This window comes from Arachis duranensis, chromosome 4, assembly GCF_000817695.3.
Source record: "Arachis duranensis cultivar V14167 chromosome 4, aradu.V14167.gnm2.J7QH, whole genome shotgun sequence".
Classification (NCBI taxonomy): domain Eukaryota; kingdom Viridiplantae; phylum Streptophyta; class Magnoliopsida; order Fabales; family Fabaceae; genus Arachis; species Arachis duranensis.
In genome coordinates, this window is record NC_029775.3 from 112,298,233 (window position 1) to 112,306,244 (window position 8,012).

The following is an 8,012-nucleotide window of genomic DNA, read 5'->3' on the forward strand; positions in this document are numbered from 1 at the left end:
CTAGAACAACAACGTAGAACGACGTAGAACTTAGAAGAACGACGTAGAACTTAGAACAGTGTAACAAAGAAGCAAGAATAATAGTAATCCCTAGAAGAATGACGTAGAAGAAAAGTAAAATATACAGGAATCTTAATGGACTTACGTTGAGTATTGTTGCTTTGTTTTTTCTTCAGATTCTTCACGGAGAGTTTGATGGTGTTTTGATGGAGTTTTCGAACAACGATTTCTATATTTTGAACTTTGATTTTCGCTCGAAAATGGGAGGGTTTTCTTGTTTTCAAAGTGCCTTGAGAAATGGAAGAAGTGGAAGAAGTGGAAGAGTCTGCCATACGTAACCGTTCGAGTGTTGAGCGCGTGATTTTGACGCGCCATGTTATCTATCTTCATGCGCGTGAGTTCTCTTTGGGCTGGGCCAACTTGTATGCTTGTAGACTTGTATGTGTAGCAGGCCCGTAAATTTTTCTGGTTATTTTTCTATGTTGCCTTTTTAGATATCTATTACAACACTTATCTAAATTTATTTAAGATTGTCTTTTTTGAAAGGATATATAGCACACTTTAATAAAATTTAACTATTTAAACTAAATTCAATAGATAGAAAAAAAATAAGCTAATAAGCTAATATATTGCATATATATTAAATTAAAAAGTTGTTTCAAATTCAACTAAATAAATTTTAAATACATGTACAGTTGCCAATTCAAATAAAAATACACATAACTAAACAACAACAACAAAAAACATCATTTCTATCTCATGAACTTTGACAAAAAAAAAAAGTAAATGCCCAATTTCATCTCCGTTCTCTACGTCAATTCTTCCATAATGCCATTGTTGGGGTTGATCTCCATATTCTCTTGTTAGACATGTAGCCAGTCATGCTGTTGTCTCTCAAGGCCCAAGCTTTCATAATCCTCTCCATGTTTGCAGTCCAACCATACTCACCAGGAGTGACCAAACAAAAAGTAACCTATTAACCTAAAGTCCTAAACATCTTCGTATCATAAAATACCAACCCTACAAAATCCTGAATCAAAGTAAATGTGCAAAAGCATCATAAAACAGCAAATCCAAGATAAGAAAAATCTTTACATTTTCCTACCAGCATCATAAAAATTGAACATGTATTTATTTAAAATTTTATTTATCATCAATTTAGTAATTTTATTTAAAAAACTTAACAAGCTTTTAATTTCTGACAAAAATATGAATAAAAACTGACTCGGACAAGAAAACTCAATACACAATCCCATTCAGATGACCCTTTTTAAAAAACATCATTGCCGTCAACAAATTGAAACATAAACAAATGGATAGCAACATAAAGAACATCTTATGAGCAACAAGAACAGGATCCACAGAATTCCAATAATGTTAAGAGCAGCAAGGATAGTTCAATATATTACGTATGCACATGAAGATGGGAATTGCGAAAGCTACTTACTTTATGAGAAGCACTAACATTGTCTTTCTTAGTTCTTAAAATACAGCACTAACATAGATACATAACAATAACAAGTGCACAAAATTATCATTAGCATAATAAACAAGGCAAAGAAAAGTTCTAACATTCATTCATTCATGGTTATGCTGAGTGAGGTTCCACCAACTGACCTTCCTTTACAACCTTGCGATGATCCAACTCAACAGAATCGAGATTCAGATCGGAGAAAAAGTACCAAACTTGATCAACAGCATTCTGAAAAGACACCTTCATCGATTTGTTCCATTTCTAAAGAAGAAATGTTCCACCACATCTTCATTCTAAGCCAATGTTAAGTTAATATACAAAGAAGATATTTGTGAGAATAAATAGCATGAGACTTTGCAATATTTTTTAAATTAAAAAAATAGAAAAAATGAGACTTAATCATCCATTTAGTATTCAAATTATAAAATGGATTTTTTAAATCCAAATAATTTAATAGTAAATAACTAGCAACAAACCTATGGCTAGTTGAAACCAATGAACATGCCAATTAATCACCATGCCATGACTAAGAAACACCTCTAAAAAGTTATCTTACAGTTCAAAACACAGTTACACAAGTCCTATGTAAAATTTGCACATACCTCAAAAATATTAGAATACCTCAGAAGGTTTAGCACCCCATAAAAGCACTCACGGTCAAAATTGACGCAAGCCATAAGCTCCAGCGGCCAGAAATTTCAAGCTCCACTACATATTACATCAGCATCTCCCTACAAGACAATAATGATGATATATATGATATCAAATAGCACTCAAAAGAAAACTAAAGAAAAAAACAGACACCCTGAATTAAAATTTTAATAGTGTCTCAAACTGCTCTTTTTGTTCCTTCTTTCTTGTTCTTTTTTTTTTCAAGTTGAATTCTACTTAAAAATAGTAAAAAACTTGAAATTCAACAAAATATCAATCAAACCAGTCTAAACAAATTGAAATTCCAGACTCGAATCATAATAGCATGTTTAATTACCTATGAACTAAGACAAATGCTGATAAGAAAATCCTAATTTTAATCTAAAGTAACCTAATCAGCCAAAATAAGTTTGACTAAATAAAATTATTAAATAAAAATTAAAATCTAACTAAAATATAGAATTAAATCAGAGAACAGTAAAATGGACTTTTGCAAAAACCTGAAAATTGAAGAACAGAACAAGAAGGCAAGGGTGATGAGGTTGCAGCTGAGGGGTGGTTGCCATATTGCCAGAGCAATAGACCAGTTGAGGTGGTCACCGTGATGCATCAAAGCTCGCCAACGGAACAGAGGTGGCTACGATTTTTACATCTCCGGTTCGCAAAGAGGAGGATGCGAGAAAAGAGAAGAGGGAGAAGGAGAAGAAGAGTAGGGAGAGGGGTTTCTCACCGGTGGAGAGGTTTGGCGCAAAACGAGGAGTGCACCGCGCCGTCGCCATCGAGAAGCCTGCGTGGAGGAGAGCACCGTGCCGTCGCCGTGGAGGAGAGCACCGTGTGTCGAGCTGCTGTCGCCGTTAGCGTCGTCGATTATTGGAGCTAGCAGTGGAGAAGGGAATATAATTAAAAGTTTTTTTTAATTTTTAATTATAAATAATTTTAGGTAATTTTTTATAAATGTTATTTATTTAATTTTTTTTACAACTCTTATAAAATATATTTTTATTTAAAAATGTTTTTTAAATTTTGTATAATGCAATATTTTTTAAGTATTGTTTTAAATATTAAAGACATCTATTTTAGTGGATGACTAAAAATTTTGTTATCTTTGTCATACTCAAAGACAACTCATTAAAAATATTGTCTAGGATAACATTTGTTAAATGTTGCTTCGAATAAAAGTTACCTTAAATAAAAAATGTTGTAGACCAATCAAACTTTTAAAAAATAACACTAAAATTATCATCCCTAATATAATGTCAAAAAATTAATGAAAATATTTGCTATACTCTGAGTTGTGAGGTGCCTTCTATAAATGTTTAAACTGTGCAGGTTTTGCTGCTGAAGGTACAATCCCACAATTTGTTCCAATCTTTCCAATTATGTCCTCTTCAAGCTCTTCTTTTTCGAAGCCTTCACAGCTTCACACCTCCGCCATGGTGGGGGTGTAGTCCCTGCTTCCGTCTTGCATCACCACCACATGTGTCTCTGTCTCGTTCACTTTTCTTCCCAAAAACTTCCTATCCGGCGCCGCCACTCACTCTCAAAATCTGAGTAAGCTCCGGCACCGATGCATTGGCCCATGAAACTTCGAAATTAGCCTTAAGATCTTCATCACAATTGCCAAAAAGAAAAGAAGCAGCAGATTAAACTCAAATAGATGATTTTTTGTAATTTTAAAAAATATTTTAAAAAAATTACCTCTGCAACAACACCGATGGCAAGAGATCTCCATTCTATTCACCGGTGTCGTCAACTTGCTGCTAGCTGCTACTATTTCACTGACGGTAGCAACACCACTTACCACTATTGTTATTCTTCCTCTTCAATGTTACATCAACAGCCACCGATATTATTCTTTATCTTTACTGTGTTTACTTACTCAATCAGAGAACAAGAAAGTGTGAGTAAGAGAGAGGAGAAAGAGAGAACACAAAATATCAACACTTGTTATATATTACATGATAGATTTAAAATTCAAATATCCCGCCCAATCAATTTATCTAAACACTTTGATATCAAAGTCAAGTGCCACTTGTCAGCATTTATGTATTGCTCTCCTATTATATATAGAAAAATTAGAAGATTAGCACTTCAATAATCAAATAAAATCTTTTTTTTATATAATCTATTTTATTATCATTTTTATATAGTTTATTTATAAAAAAATTAATATACATTTATGATCTAATATATATATATATATATATATATCAACTACGTTATTTTATTTATATGTGTTGGGTTATTGTTTTTTATATCAAAAATAAATAAATTTTCATATACATATTCAATATCAATGTGCAAGTTAAGGAATATACTGTTGCATTGTGCATTTAATTTTAAAGATATTTACTTTTGTAATCATTTCTATTCCAAAAACAACCACATCTTTTTACATAGACATAGAAAAGGTTTTTCCTTTCCAAAAATACAACTAACATCATGACAAATCTATTCTATTATATAAAAATTGGATGTCTACACTTAATGATGAAACTGACGTGGCATGCTTCGGAGAGTGTTTCCCAATTTAATTGTTTTAACTCATTCAATACAATTTATTGCACTGAATTAATTATATTAACTAATTGATTTGATTAGATATTTAAATATTTCTTTTCTTAATATAATTTATTATAATTTATATTACTTAATTAATTATACTACATTAATTATAATTCGTTATATTAGTGAATTAGTCTTTTCATTTATAAAGTCTAAAATAAAATAAATAAATTATTGTTTATTCTAATTGAATTTATTAAATTTAATTATATATCATATATGAATTAACAATATTTATTAAATTATTAATAATTAAAATAATAAATCTATAAATAAAATAAGCAATTGAGATATTTTTAACTAATAATTAAATCAAATTAAATGATATGTATTAAGTCAGATTCAAATCATGTGAATTAAATACTAAACTAAAATATGATAATTTCTTACTTATTCAAATTAAATGCAATAAATATAAATTAATTTTGTTAGATAATGATGATTTTCTGGTCTTCTATATATAGACGGCCAAATAAAATGAGAAGAATCATCATTTTTATTGCTCTTGCTATTTTAACTCTTTTTTTCTTCTTTTTTTTTATGTAAAATTTCTTTTATGGATAAATGAGAAAGTATGGATAAATAGTATTTCGTTGATTGTTTGTTTATAACTCGAAAATGTCTTAATTTAGGCATTACCGTTGCTAATGGAATTGGACGATAATGTGCTCGGCATACTTGCAGCTTAAGAAATCAGGTAATGTGTTCGAGGTGCACTGATGCAAACTTTTGGAGCTGCTGACTGCCGCTGAATTCATCGTATAGCTGGAGCAAATTATGATATAGTGAAAAAATGTTTATGCATGCATCTATTCTTCTTTATATATGTATCCCTTTATTTTTACAATTCACATCTTTATATATTAGATTCTTTTTGACATTATTTAAATTTGATTTTTTTTCTATTTTTATGCTTCTAATCATTTTTTGTCTTAATATTTTGTTCTCATCAATTTCTATATTTTATTTTAGGTTAACTTTGTGGTTCAAATATAATCATTTATGTTATTATTGAATGTTATGAAATTGACCTGATATTAACAATAAATAATTCAAAAAATATATTTTTTGGAACAGTTCTCCTAAATTTAAATTGTTACATTAAATAGATGATGATAAATATTTTTGTATTAAATCTCTTATAAAAGAAACTTATAAAAATGTTATGTTATATGATATAATTTGATTATATATTTTTTTTATCTTCAATCTAAATTATTTAAACTGGCATACTATTTATTTTTAAATTTAATTAAATATCTAAATATCTTACAATTTAATATAATTTAATTTATATAAATACATGACTTTTAATATTTATGTAATAAATTTTAGAGATATTTTTGCAAGTTATAATTTTTTTATCTGTATATTTAACTTTTAATAATATTTTTTATTTATTAATATATTATTTCTATTATTTGAGTATCAATAATGCGTTAGGAATTTTTTATTGTATAAGTTATTTCGAGAAAAAAATGATAAAATTTGATTTATAAAAATTTAAAATTGAGTGTTTTCTATGATTAAGCTCAAATTTTAATTTATTTTTTATATTATATAAATATTAAATTTTTTATTAAACACTTATTTGTTTATGATAGGATATTATATATAATTTTTATATTGACAATTAAATTTCAATTGCTACACAAATATTATATTTTAAGTAATTGTACATTTTTTTGTTATTTTGAAAATTATTATATATTTTTAAGATTGTTTAATTATGCTTATTTTTAAAAAAGATTGTCATTATTAGAGAATAACTAATGTTTATAATAGTTAAAAATTGAGAAAATAAAAATACAAAATATTAATATTCTGAGTTTCGAAGTATAAATCTTAGCTTGAAGTAAATATATATGATTATAATTAATTATCATAATTGAAAGCCTTTATTTTATTTCAATTTTTCAGAACATGTTTGTCTTACTTAAATTTTATTTTTGTATTGATTGCTATTTTTTTTGTACACTTAACTGTTATTAATTTATATCAATTAAAATTTACGAGTTGAAAAAAATAGACACATATCTAAAAAATGAACACAAAATATATTTTTTAGTGAAAAATTATGTCGTTTTAGCTTTTTTTCTGCATCATATCTTATATTTTTACTATAATTAAAAATTTTATAGATATAACAAACTAATTATTACATTATTAAATGTATTATTAGAGGTAAATTATTAAATATAAATTAGTAAAGAATACATAATACTTAGTTAATTATCATAATCACATTTAAAGGTATCTAAATTATTTTCATATAATAAAAGTGATATACTTCAAAAAAATATTTGTATATAATTTACTAAAAAATATATGTGATATTTACCATAATGTTTATTTTTAATAAAAAATATCATTATATTAAAGTAATGTATTTTAAAGATGTATAAATAAGATTTTTATTTAAAATATTACAAGATAGCAAATGCTATTTTGTTTTAATTTTACCTTTTAGAGTTTTAATATGTTTCAATTATACCACTAGAATAAACAACATTAATTATAACTAATTAATTATATTATTTGATTTGATCAAGTTAAATATTAAATTATTTAATAAATAATAAATAAAAAATAAAATAAATGAATTTAATTTAAATCATTCTCTTATTATTTTCTATATCTATGAATCAGAATGTACTTTTATGTATTTTGATTAATAGTAATGACGCATAGCAGCACACATGGCGATAGAGCAGACACGACAACAGTAGTGACTAGACAGGTGGAATAACAGCGACGAGATGGAAGTTGCATATTCTTCTCTATTGCATTCGAAAGTAAGTCAAGCAATATTCTACTCTGCTGGGGTTTTGGGAGTGAGATCATAGAATTGAGGGCAAGAAAAGTTAGGTGACTATTTTGTTTTTCAAGGCTTTTTTTTCCAGATTTCTAAATACCTAAAAGAGTACCATCTTAAAGATTATATGTCTTTCGTTTCTTTCTTTCTTTTTTAAATGTAGATGAATATAAAATATATTAAGAATTGTCTACGAGAAAATTAAATTAAGTTAGACAAATATATTATTATTATTGAATAAATTAAAAAAATTAATTAAAAAATATCGTTATTCTTAAATTTAACTCTACCTATTATACAAAATCTCTATTTATATAATTTATTTCTCATTATATCTAGATTATATCTTATTAATAATTATAGATAAAAAATTTTTATTAATTACATTTAAATTTTCAATTATATGTCAGAACTAATTTTTTTTTATCTAAAGTTAATGTAAAATATAAAAAAAATTCACATCAAGTTATCTAGACTCTAGAGTCGTTAATAAATTTTTTGACCAAT

The 8,012-nt window shown here is 26.5% G+C and overlaps 1 long non-coding RNA gene across 3 annotated transcripts; it reads right to left on the bottom strand.

The window, feature by feature from the left end:
- Window positions 1-638: 638 nt before the first annotated feature.
- On the bottom strand, window positions 639-3,013 carry LOC110280273 (uncharacterized). Of its 3 annotated transcripts, none has more exons than XR_008008572.1 (4): window positions 2,856-3,013; window positions 2,096-2,205; window positions 1,618-1,767; window positions 639-1,030 (listed from the first exon to the last, which is right to left on the bottom strand). It is a non-coding gene; the product is annotated as an uncharacterized LOC110280273 (long non-coding RNA). The 3 variants fall into 3 exon arrangements; XR_008008570.1 differs by having other exon boundaries at window positions 2,626-3,013; XR_008008571.1 differs by having other exon boundaries at window positions 2,077-2,205; window positions 2,626-3,013.
- Window positions 3,014-8,012: the final 4,999 nt, after the last annotated feature.